Source organism: Gadus macrocephalus, chromosome 5, assembly GCF_031168955.1.
Source record: "Gadus macrocephalus chromosome 5, ASM3116895v1".
NCBI classification, from domain to species: domain Eukaryota; kingdom Metazoa; phylum Chordata; class Actinopteri; order Gadiformes; family Gadidae; genus Gadus; species Gadus macrocephalus.
Window position 1 is genome coordinate 525001 of NC_082386.1, and position 12111 is coordinate 537111.

At 39.8% G+C, this 12111-nt stretch overlaps 13 non-coding genes across 13 annotated transcripts; 6 read left to right on the plus strand and 7 right to left on the minus strand.

Moving 5' to 3' along the window:
* Positions 1-1410: 1410 nt before the first annotated feature.
* trnal-aag (transfer RNA leucine (anticodon AAG)) lies at positions 1411-1492 on the minus strand. Its single transcript has one exon. It is a non-coding gene; the product is annotated as a tRNA-Leu (tRNA).
* Positions 1493-2376: 884 nt separating this feature from the next.
* Positions 2377-2458, minus strand: trnal-aag (transfer RNA leucine (anticodon AAG)). The gene has a single exon. It is a non-coding gene; the product is annotated as a tRNA-Leu (tRNA).
* An 884-nt stretch (positions 2459-3342) lies between these two features.
* Positions 3343-3424, minus strand: trnal-aag (transfer RNA leucine (anticodon AAG)). Its single transcript has one exon. It is a non-coding gene; the product is annotated as a tRNA-Leu (tRNA).
* A 320-nt stretch (positions 3425-3744) lies between these two features.
* trnap-cgg (transfer RNA proline (anticodon CGG)) lies at positions 3745-3816 on the plus strand. Its single transcript has one exon. It is a non-coding gene; the product is annotated as a tRNA-Pro (tRNA).
* Positions 3817-5676: 1860 nt separating this feature from the next.
* On the plus strand, positions 5677-5748 carry trnap-agg (transfer RNA proline (anticodon AGG)). Its single transcript has one exon. It is a non-coding gene; the product is annotated as a tRNA-Pro (tRNA).
* Positions 5749-6240: 492 nt separating this feature from the next.
* trnal-aag (transfer RNA leucine (anticodon AAG)) lies at positions 6241-6322 on the minus strand. Its single transcript has one exon. It is a non-coding gene; the product is annotated as a tRNA-Leu (tRNA).
* A 320-nt stretch (positions 6323-6642) lies between these two features.
* trnap-ugg (transfer RNA proline (anticodon UGG)) lies at positions 6643-6714 on the plus strand. The gene has a single exon. It is a non-coding gene; the product is annotated as a tRNA-Pro (tRNA).
* Positions 6715-7206: 492 nt separating this feature from the next.
* On the minus strand, positions 7207-7288 carry trnal-uag (transfer RNA leucine (anticodon UAG)). Its single transcript has one exon. It is a non-coding gene; the product is annotated as a tRNA-Leu (tRNA).
* Positions 7289-7608: 320 nt separating this feature from the next.
* On the plus strand, positions 7609-7680 carry trnap-agg (transfer RNA proline (anticodon AGG)). Its single transcript has one exon. It is a non-coding gene; the product is annotated as a tRNA-Pro (tRNA).
* Positions 7681-7972: 292 nt separating this feature from the next.
* trnap-agg (transfer RNA proline (anticodon AGG)) lies at positions 7973-8044 on the plus strand. The gene has a single exon. It is a non-coding gene; the product is annotated as a tRNA-Pro (tRNA).
* A 1407-nt stretch (positions 8045-9451) lies between these two features.
* trnal-aag (transfer RNA leucine (anticodon AAG)) lies at positions 9452-9533 on the minus strand. Its single transcript has one exon. It is a non-coding gene; the product is annotated as a tRNA-Leu (tRNA).
* An 884-nt stretch (positions 9534-10417) lies between these two features.
* Positions 10418-10499, minus strand: trnal-aag (transfer RNA leucine (anticodon AAG)). Its single transcript has one exon. It is a non-coding gene; the product is annotated as a tRNA-Leu (tRNA).
* A 1286-nt stretch (positions 10500-11785) lies between these two features.
* trnap-agg (transfer RNA proline (anticodon AGG)) lies at positions 11786-11857 on the plus strand. Its single transcript has one exon. It is a non-coding gene; the product is annotated as a tRNA-Pro (tRNA).
* The last annotated feature ends 254 nt before the right edge of the window (positions 11858-12111 follow it).

A 12111-nucleotide genomic window follows, 5' to 3' on the forward strand; every position in this document is an offset into this window, starting at 1 on the left:
CCCTCGGTTCTTTGCTCAATGTTGTGCACAGCCTTGAAAGAATGAGCTGATATATCGTGAATTGCTTCAGGTTTCCATTTGATATCCCATAATCTAGCTGTATTCTGGAAAAGCTAGTGGTTATTTTTGTCTTTGTTCTTAGTTGCCATCAACGCACAAACCTGCTTTATTGGGAATAGAATGTGTTGGAATATATCTTTCGGCAGATTCAACAGGGCATGTCATTACTGAAATGCATTAAGGAGTATATATTTTTCACACTTTCACACTATTCAACTTGTGCTCGTGATCTCAAATTGATTCTCTTTGGCATAATTAACTGCCAATTGCGTTAGTGTGAATGAAAGATCCACAAAGTGAGACCTTGTGTAGGTGTTCAACGAATGTTGTCGCTTTTTTGAGGGGATTCGAAGCATGTAACTGAGAAATTGCCATTCAACAGTATTGCCTTTGAGAAAAGCATTTCAAAATACTCCTTGAACACAGTTCATGTACTGGCAGTTGTGGGATTTGAACCCACGCCTCCAATGAGACTGAATATTATTAATGGCCTTTCAAAATGATGCTGCAATGCAAAGGGTTGAATGCCCTTGCAAGGATTTGAAACAACGTCTCCTCGAACTGGAGCATTGATCCAGCACCTTGGAAAACTCGGCAGCACTATATCACAGGACATTTGTAACTATTATTGAATTTCAAAGTAGGACTTTAATGCAGTCCAAAGGAAGAATGAATATTGTAATTTGACGGCAATAAATTGGAATTATACAATTGTTCTTAAACGCTTGCACCCCTGCTAATCATCTGAGCATTTTCAAAAATTGACGTATCAAATTATGTTGATGTGTCTCGTTGGTCTAGGGGTATGATTCTCGCATTGGGTGCGAGAGGTCCCGGGTTCAAATCCCAGACGAGCCCTCGGTTCTTTGCTCAATCTTGTGCACAGCCTTGAAAGATTGAGCTGTTATTTCGTGAAATGCTTCAGGATTCCATTTGATATCCCATAATCCAGCTGTATTCTGGAAAAGCTAGTGAATATATTTGTCTATGTTCTTAGTTGCCATCAACGCACAAACCTGCTTTATTGGGATTAGAATGTGTTGGAATATATCTTTCGGCACATTCAACAGGGCATGTCATTACTGAAATGCATTAAGGAGTATAGGTTTTTCACACTTTCACACTATTCAACTTGTGCTCGTGATCTCAAATTGATTCTCTTTGGCATAATTAACTGCCAATTGCGTTAGTGTGAATGAAAGATCCACAAAGTGAGACCTTGTGTAGGTGTTGAACGAATGTTGTCGCTTTTTTGAGGGGATTCGAAGCATGTTACTGAGAAATAGCCATTCAACAGTATTGCCTTTGAGAAATGCATTTCAAAATACTCCATGAACACAGTTCATGTACTGGCAGTGGTGAGAATTGAACCCACGCCTCCTAAGAGACTAGAGCCTTAATCCAGCGCCTTAGACCGCTCGGCCACACTACCACAAAACACTAACATTCTTAATGGCCTTTCAAAATGATGCTGCAATGCAAAGGGTTGAATGCCCCTGCAAGGATTTGAAACAACGTCTCCTCGAACTGGAGCATTGATCCAGCACCTTGGAAAACTCGGCAGCACTATATCACAGGACATTTGTAACTATTATTGAATTTCAAATTAGGACTTTAATGCAGTCCAAAGGAAGAATGAATATTGTAATTTGACGGCAATAAATTGGAATTATACAATTGTTCTTAAACGCTTGCACCCCTGCTAATCATCTGAGCATTTTCAAAAATTGACATATCAAATTATGTTGATGTGTCTCGTTGGTCTAGGGGTATGATTCTCGCTTTGGGTGCGAGAGGTCCCGGGTTCAAATCCCAGACGAGCCCGCGGTTCTTTGCTCAATCTTGTGCACAGCCTTGAAAGATTGAGCTGTTATTTCGTGAAATGCTTCAGGATTCCATTTGATATCCCATAATCCAGCTGTATTCTGGAAAAGCTAGTGAATATATTTGTCTTTGTTCTTAGTTGCCATCAACGCACAAACCTGCTTTATTGGGATTAGAATGTGTTGGAATATATCTTTCGGCACATTCAACAGGGCATGTCATTACTGAAATGCATTAAGGAGTATAGGTTTTTCACACTTTCACACTATTCAACTTGTGCTCGTGATCTCAAATTGATTCTCTTTGGCATAATTAACTGCCAATTGCGTTAGTGTGAATGAAAGATCCACAAAGTGAGACCTTGTGTAGGTGTTGAACGAATGTTGTCGCTTTTTTGAGGGGATTCGAAGCATGTTACTGAGAAATAGCCATTCAACAGTATTGCCTTTGAGAAATGCATTTCAAAATACTCCTTGAACACAGTTCATGTACTGGCAGTGGTGGGATTTGAACCCACGCCTCCTAAGAGACTAGAGCCTTAATCCAGCGCCTTAGACCGCTCTGCCACACTACCACAAATCTCAAACATTATTAATGGCCTTTCAAAATGATGCTGCAATGCAAAGGGTTGAATGCCCTTGCAAGGATTTGAAACAACGTCTCCTCGAACTGGAGCATTGATCCAGCACCTTGGAAAACTCGGCAGCACTATATCACAGGACATTTGTAACTATTATTGAATTACAAAGTAGGACTTTAATGCAGTCCAAAGGAAGAATGAATATTGTAATTTGACGTCAATAAATTGGAATTATACAATTGTTCTTAAACGCTTGCACCCCTGCTAATCATCTGAGCATTTTCAAAAATTGACCTATCAAATAATGTTGATGTGGCTCGTTGGTCTAGGGGTATGATTCTTGCTTTGGGTGCGGGAGGTCCCGGGTTCAAATCCTGGTTGAGCCCTCGGTTCTTTGCTCAATGTTGTGCACAGCCTTGAAAGAATGAGCTGATATATCGTGAATTGCTTCAGGTTTCCATTTGATATCCCATAATCTAGCTGTATTCTGGAAAAGCTAGTGGTTATTTTTGTCTTTGTTCTTAGTTGCCATCAACGCACAAACCTGCTTTATTGGGAATAGAATGTGTTGGAATATATCTTTCGGCAGATTCAACAGGGCATGTCATTACTGAAATGCATTAAGGAGTATATATTTTTCACACTTTCACACTATTCAACTTGTGCTCGTGATCTCAAATTGATTCTCTTTGGCATAATTAACTGCCAATTGCGTTAGTGTGAATGAAAGATCCACAAAGTGAGACCTTGTGTAGGTGTTCAACGAATGTTGTCGCTTTTTTGAGGGGATTCGAAGCATGTAACTGAGAAATTGCCATTCAACAGTATTGCCTTTGAGAAAAGCATTTCAAAAAACTCCATGAACACAGTTCATGTACTGGCAGTGGTGAGATTTGAACCCACGCCTCCTAAGAGACTGGAGCCTTAATCCAGCGTCTTAGACCGCTCGGCCACACTACCACAAAACACTAACATTATTAATGGCCTTTCAAAATGATGCTGCAATGCAAAGGGTTGAATGCCCCTGCAAGGATTTGAAACAACGTCTCCTCGAACTGGAGCATTGATCCAGCACCTTGGAAAACTCGGCAGCACTATATCACAGGACATTTGTAACTATTTTTGAATTACAAAGAAGGACTTTAATGCAGTCCAAAGGAAGAATGAATATTGTAATTTGACGGCAATAAATTGGAATTATACAATTGTTCTTAAACGCTTGCACCCCTGCTAATAATTTGAGCATTTTCAAAAATTGACATATCAAATTATGTTGATGTGGCTTGTTGGTCTAGGGGTATGATTCTCTCTTCGGGTGTGAGAGGTCCCGGGTTCAAATCCCGGACGAGCCCTCGGTTCTTTGCTCAATGTTGTGCACAGCCTTGTAAGATTGTGCTGTTATTTCGTGAAATGATTCAGGATTCCATTTGATATCCCATAATCCAGCTGTATTCTGGAAAAGCTAGTGAATATTTTTGTCTTTGTTCTTGGTTGCCATCAACGCACAAACCTGCTTTATTGGGAATAGAATGTGTTGGAATATATCTTTCGGCACATTCAACAGGGCATGTCATTACTGAAATGCATTAAGGAGTATATATTTTTCACACTTTCACACCATTCAACTTGTGCTCGTGATCTCAAATTGATTCTCTTTGGCATAATTAACTGCCAATTGCGTTAGTGTGAATGAAAGATTCACAATGTGAGACCTTGTGTAGGTGTTCAACGAATGTTGTCGCTTTTTTGTGGGGATTCGAAGCATGTAACTGAGAAATTGCCATTCAACGGTATTGCCTTTGAGAAATGCATTTCAAAATACTCCTTGAACACAGTTCATGTACTGGCAGTGGTGGGATTTGAACCATAGGCTCCAAAGAGACTGGTGCCTTAATCCAGCGCCTTTGACCGCTCGGCCACACTACCACAATATACTATCACTCTTAATGGCCTTTCAAAATGATGCTGCAATGCAAAGGGTTGAATGCCCCTGCAAGTTTTTGAAACAACGTCTCCTCGAACTGGAGCATTGATCCAGCACCTTGGAAAACACGGCAGCACTATATCACAGGACATTTGTAACTATTTTTGAATTACAAAGTAGGACTTTAATGCAGTCCAAAGGAAGAAAGAATATTGTAATTTGACGGCAATAAATTGGAATTATACAATTGTTCTTAAACGCTTGCACCCCTGCTAATCATTTGAGCATTTTCAAAAATTGACATATCAAATTAAGTTGATGTGGCTCGTTGGTCTAGGGGTATGATTCTAGCTTAGGGTGCGAGAGGTCCGGGGTTCAATTCCCGGACGAGACCTCGGTTCTTTGCTCAATGTTGTGCACTGCCTTGAAAGATTGAACTGATATTTCTTAAAATGCTTCAGGTTTCAATTTGATATCCCATAATCCTGGTGTTCTCTGGAAAAGCTAGTGAATATTTTTGTCTTTGTTCTTAGTTGCCATTAACGCACAAACCTGCTTTATTGGGAATAGAATGTATTGGAATATATCTTGAGGCACATACAACAGGGCATGTCATTAATAAAATGCATTAAGGAGTATATATTTTTCACACTTTCACACTATTCAACTTGTGCTAGTGATCTCAAATTGATTCTCTTTGGCATAATTAACTGCCAATTGCGTTAGTGTGAACGAAAGATCCACAAAGTGAGACCTTGTGTAGGTGTTCAACGAATGTTGTCGCTTTTTTGAGGAAATTCGAAGCATGTAACTGAGAAATTGCCATTCAACAGTATTGCCTTTGAGAAAAGCATTTCAAAATACTCCTTGAACACAGTTCATGTACTGTCAGTAATGGGATTTGAACCCACGCCTCCAATGAGACTGAACCCTAAATCCAGCGCCTTAGACCGCTCGGCCATTCTACCACAAATCACAAACATTCTTAATGGCCTTTCAAAATGATGCTGCAATGCAAATGGTTGAATGCCCCTGCAAGGATTTGAAACAACGTCTCCTCGAACTGGATTATTGATCCAGCACCTTGGAAAACTCGGCAGCACTACATCACAGGACATTTGTAACTATTTTTGAATTACAAAGTAGGACTTTAATGCAGTCCAAAGGAAGAATAAATATTGTAATTTGACGGCAATAAATTGGAATTATACAATTGTTCTTAAACGCTTGCACCCCAGCTAATCATTTGAGCATTTTCAAAAATTGACATATCAAATTATGTTGATGTGGCTCGTTGGTCTAGGGGTATGATTCTCGCTTAGGGTGCGAGAGGTCCCGGGTTCAATTCCCGGACGAGCCCTCGTTTCTTTGCTCAATGTTGTGCACTGCCTTGAAAGATTGAGCTGTTATTTCGTGAAATGCTTCAGGATTCCATTTGATATCCCATAATCCAGCTGTATTCTGGAAAAGCTAGTGAATATTTTTGTCTTTGTTCTTAGTTGCCATCAACGCACAAACCTGCTTTATTGGGAATAGAATGTGTTGGAATATATCTTTCGGCAGATTCAACAGGGCATGTCATTACTGAAATGCATTAAGGAGTATATATTTTTCACACTTTCACACTATTCAACTTGTGCTCGTGATCTCAAATTGATTCTCTTTGGCATAATTAACTGCCAATTGCGTTAGTGTGAATGAAAGATCCACAAAGTGAGACCTTGTGTAGGTGTTCAACGAATGTTGTCGCTTTTTTGAGGGGATTCGAAGCATGTAACTGAGAAATTGCCATTCAACAGTATTGCCTTTGAGAAAAGCATTTCAAAATTCTCCTTGAACACAGTTCATGTACTGGCAGTGGTGGGATTTGAACCCACGCCTCCTAAGAGACTGGAGCCTTAATCCAGCGCCTTAGACCGCTCGGCCACACTACCACAAAACACTAACATTCTTAATGGCCTTTCAAAATGATGCTGCAATGCAAAGGGTTGAATGCCCCTGCAAGGATTTGAAACAACGTCTCCTCGAACTGGAGCATTGATCCAGCACCTTGGAAAACTCGGCAGCACTATATCACAGGACATTTGTAACTATTTTTGAATTACAAAGTAGGACTTTAATGCAGTCCAAAGGAAGAATGAATATTGTAATTTGACGGCAATAAATTGGAATTATACAATTGTTCTTAAACGCTTGCACCCCTGCTAATAATTTGAGCATTTTCAAAAATTGACATATCAAATTATGTTGATGTGGCTCGTTGGTCTAGGGGTATGATTCTCGCTTTGGGTGCGAGAGGTCCCGGGTTCAAATCCCGGACGAGCCCTCGGTTCTTTGCTCAATGTTGTGCACAGCCTTGAAAGATTGAGCTGTTAATTCGTGAAATGCTTCAGGATTCCATTTGATATCCCATAATCCAGCTGTATTCTGGAAAAACTAGTGAATATTTTTGTCTTTTTTCTTAGTTGCCATCAACGCACAAACCTGCTTTATTGGGAATAGAATGTGTTGGAATATATCTTTCGGCACATTCAACAGGGCATGTCATTACTGAAATGCATTAAGGAGTATATATTTTTCACACTTTCACACTATTCAACTTGTGCTCGTGATCTCAAATTGATTCTCTTTGGAATAATTAACTGCCAATTGCGTTAGTGTGAATGAAAGATCCACAAAGTGAGACCTTGTGTAGGTGTTCAACGAATGTTGTCGCTTTTTTGAGGGGATTAGAAGCATGTAACTGAGAAATTGCCATTCAACAGTATTGCCTGTGAGAAAAGCATTTCAAAATACACCTTGAACACAGTTCATGTACTGGCAGTGGTGGGATTTGAACCCACGCCTCCTAAGAGACTGGAGCCTAAATCCAGCGCCTTAGACCGCTCGGCCACACTACCACAATACACTAACATTCTTAATGGCCTTTCAAAATGAAGCTGCAATGCAAAGGGTTGAATGCCCCTGCAAGGATTTGAAACAACGTCTCCTCGAACTGGAGCATTGATCCAGCACCTTGGAAAACTCGGCAGCACTATATCACAGGACATTTGTAACTATTTTTGAATTACAAAGTAGGACTTTAATGCAGTCCAAAGGAAGAATGAATATTGTAATTTGACGGCAATAAATTGGAATTACACAATTATTCTTAAACGCTTGCTCCCCTGCTAATAATTTGAGCATTTTCAAAAATTGACATATCAAAATTTGTTGATGTGGCTCGTTGGTCTAGGGGTATGATTCTCGCTTAGGGTGCGGGAGGTCCCGGGTTCAATTCCCGGACGAGCCCTCGGTTCTTTGCTTAATGTTGTGCACTGCCTTGAAAGATTGAGCTGATATTTTGTGAAATGCTTCAGGATTCCATTTGATATCCCATAATCCAGCTGTATTCTGGAAAAGATAGTGAATATTTTTGTCTTTGTTCTTAGTTGCCATCAACACACAAACCTGCTTTATTGGGAATTGAATGTGTTGGAATATATCTTTCGGCACATTCAATTATACAATTGTTCTTAAACGCTTGCACCCCTTCTAATCATTTGAGCATTTTCAAAAATTGACATATCAAATTAAGTTGATGTGGCTCGTTGGTCTAGGGGTATGATTCACGCTTAGGGTGCGAGAGGTCCCGGGTTCAATTCCCGGACGAGCCCTCGGTTCTTTGCTCAATGTTGTGCACTGCCTTGAAAGATTGAGCTGATATTTTGTGAATTGCTTCAGGTTTCCATTTGATATCCCATAATCCAGGTGTTCTCTGGAAAAGCTAGTGAATATTTTTGTATTTGTTCTTAGTTGCCATTAACGCACAAACCTGCTTTATTGGGAATAGAATGTATTGGAATATATCTTGAGGCACATACAACAGGGCATGTCATTACTGAAATGCATTAAGGAGTATATATTTTTCACACTTTCACACTATTCAACTTGTGCTCGTGATCTCAAATATATTTTCTTTGGCATAATTAACTGCCAATTGCGTTAGTGTGAACGAAAGATCCACAAAGTGAGACCTTGTGTAGGTGTACAACGAATGTTGTCGCTTTTTTGAGGAAATTCGAAGCATGTAACTGAGAAATTGCCATTCAACAGTATTGCCTTTGAGAAAAGCATTTCAAAATACTCCTTGAACACAGTTCATGTACTGGCAGTTGTGGGATTTGAACCCACGCCTCCAATGAGACTGAATATTATTAATGGCCTTTCAAAATGATGCTGCAATGCAAAGGGTTGAATGCCCTTGCAAGGATTTGAAACAACGTCTCCTCGAACTGGAGCATTGATCCAGCACCTTGGAAAACTCGGCAGCACTATATCACAGGACATTTGTAACTATTATTGAATTTCAAAGTAGGACTTTAATGCAGTCCAAAGGAAGAATGAATATTGTAATTTGACGTCAATAAATTGGAATTATACAATTGTTCTTAAACGCTTGCACCCCTGCTAATCATCTGAGCATTTTCAAAAATTGACATATCAAATAATGTTGATGTGGCTCGTTGGTCTAGGGGTATGATTCTCGCTTTGGGTGCGGGAGGTCCCGGGTTCAAATCCTGGTTGAGCCCTCGGTTCTTTGCTCAATGTTGTGCACAGCCTTGAAAGAATGAGCTGATATATCGTTAATTGCTTCAGGTTTCCATTTGATATCCCATAATCTAGCTGTATTCTGGAAAAGCTAGTGGTTATTTTTGTCTTTGTTCTTAGTTGCCATCAACGCACAAACCTGCTTTATTGGGAATAGAATGTGTTGGAATATATCTTTCGGCAGATTCAACAGGGCATGTCATTACTGAAATGCATTAAGGAGTATATATTTTTCACACTTTCACACTATTCAACTTGTGCTCGTGATCTCAAATTGATTCTCTTTGGCATAATTAACTGCCAATTGCGTTAGTGTGAATGAAAGATCCACAAAGTGAGACCTTGTGTAGGTGTTCAACGAATGTTGTCGCTTTTTTGAGGGGATTCGAAGCATGTAACTGAGAAATTGCCATTCAACAGTATTGCCTTTGAGAAAAGCATTTCAAAAAACTCCATGAACACAGTTCATGTACTGGCAGTGGTGAGAATTGAACCCACGCCTCCTAAGAGACTGGAGCCTTAATCCAGCGTCTTAGACCGCTCGGCCACACTACCACAAAACACTAACATTATTAATGGCCTTTCAAAATGATGCTGCAATGCAAAGGGTTGAATGCCCCTGCAAGGATTTGAAACAACGTCTCCTCGAACTGGAGCATTGATCCAGCACCTTGGAAAACTCGGCAGCACTATATCACAGGACATTTGTAACTATTATTGAATTTCAAAGTAGGACTTTAATGCAGTCCAAAGGAAGAATGAATATTGTAATTTGACGGCAATAAATTGGAATTATACAATTGTTCTTAAACGCTTGCACCCCTGCTAATCATCTGAGCATTTTCAAAAATTGACATATCAAATTATGTTGATGTGTCTCGTTGGTCTAGGGGTATGATTCTCGCTTTGGGTGCGAGAGGTCCCGGGTTCAAATCCCAGACGAGCCCGCGGTTCTTTGCTCAATCTTGTGCACAGCCTTGAAAGATTGAGCTGTTATTTCGTGAAATGCTTCAGGATTCCATTTGATATCCCATAATCCAGCTGTATTCTGGAAAAGCTAGTGAATATATTTGTCTTTGTTCTTAGTTGCCATCAACGCACAAACCTGCTTTATTGGGATTAGAATGTGTTGGAATATATCTTTCGGCACATTCAACAGGGCATGTCATTACTGAAATGCATTAAGGAGTATAGGTTTTTCACACTTTCACACTATTCAACTTGTGCTCGTGATCTCAAATTGATTCTCTTTGGCATAATTAACTGCCAATTGCGTTAGTGTGAATGAAAGATCCACAAAGTGAGACCTTGTGTAGGTGTTGAACGAATGTTGTCGCTTTTTTGAGGGGATTCGAAGCATGTTACTGAGAAATAGCCATTCAACAGTATTGCCTTTGAGAAATGCATTTCAAAATACTCCTTGAACACAGTTCATGTACTGGCAGTGGTGGGATTTGAACCCACGCCTCCTAAGAGACTAGAGCCTTAATCCAGCGCCTTAGACCGCTCTGCCACACTACCACAAATCTCAAACATTATTAATGGCCTTTCAAAATGATGCTGCAATGCAAAGGGTTGAATGCCCCTGCAAGTTTTTGAAACAACGTCTCCTCGAACTGGAGCATTGATCCAGCACCTTGGAAAACACGGCAGCACTATATCACAGGACATTTGTAACAATTTTTGAATTACAAAGTAGGACTTTAATGCAGTCCAAAGGAAGAAAGAATATTGTAATTTGACGGCAATAAATTGGAATTATACAATTGTTCTTAAACGCTTGCACCCCTGCTAATCATTTGAGCATTTTCAAAAATTGACATATCAAATTAAGTTGATGTGGCTCGTTGGTCTATGGGTATGATTCTCGCTTAGGGTGCGAGAGGTCCGGGGTTCAATTCCCGGACGAGACCTCGGTTCTTTGCTCAATGTTGTGCACTGCCTTGAAAGATTGAACTGATATTTCTTAAAATGCTTCAGGTTTCAATTTGATATCCCATAATCCTGGTGTTCTCTGGAAAAGCTAGTGAATATTTTTGTCTTTGTTCTTAGTTGCCATTAACGCACAAACCTGCTTTATTGGGAATAGAATGTATTGGAATATATCTTGAGGCACATACAACAGGGCATGTCATTAATGAAATGCATTAAGGAGTATATATTTTTCACACTTTCACACTATTCAACTTGTGCTAGTGATCTCAAATTGATTCTCTTTGGCATAATTAACTGCCAATTGCGTTAGTGTGAACGAAAGATCCACAAAGTGAGACCTTGTGTAGGTGTTCAACGAATGTTGTCGCTTTTTTGAGGAAATTCGAAGCATGTAACTGAGAAATTGCCATTCAACAGTATTGCCTTTGAGAAAAGCATTTCAAAATACTCCTTGAACACAGTTCATGTACTGTCAGTAATGGGATTTGAACCCACGCCTCCAATGAGACTGAAGCCTAAATCCAGCACCTTAGACCGCTCGGCCATTCTACCACAAATCACAAACATTCTTAATGGCCTTTCAAAATGATGCTGCAATGCAAATGGTTGAATGCCCCTGCAAGGATTTGAAACAACGTCTCCTCGAACTGGATTATTGATCCAGCACCTTGGAAAACTCGGCAGCACTACATCACAGGACATTTGTAACTATTTTTGAATTACAAAGTAGGACTTTAATGCAGTCCAAAGGAAGAATAAATATTGTAATTTGACGGCAATAAATTGGAATTATACAATTGTTCTTAAACGCTTGCACCCCAGCTAATCATTTGAGCATTTTCAAAAATTGACATATCAAATTATGTTGATGTGGCTCGTTGGTCTAGGGGTATGATTCTCGCTTAGGGTGCGAGAGGTCCCGGGTTCAATTCCCGGACGAGCCCTCGTTTCTTTGCTCAATGTTGTGCACTGCCTTGAAAGATTGAGCTGTTATTTCGTGAAATGCTTCAGGATTCCATTTGATATCCCATAATCCAGCTGTATTCTGGAAAAGCTAGTGAATATTTTTGTCTTTGTTCTTAGTTGCCATCAACACACAAACCTGCTTTATTGGGAATAGAATGTGTTGGAATATATCTTTCGGCACATTCAATTACACAATTGTTCTTAAACGCTTGCACCCCTGCTAATCATTTGA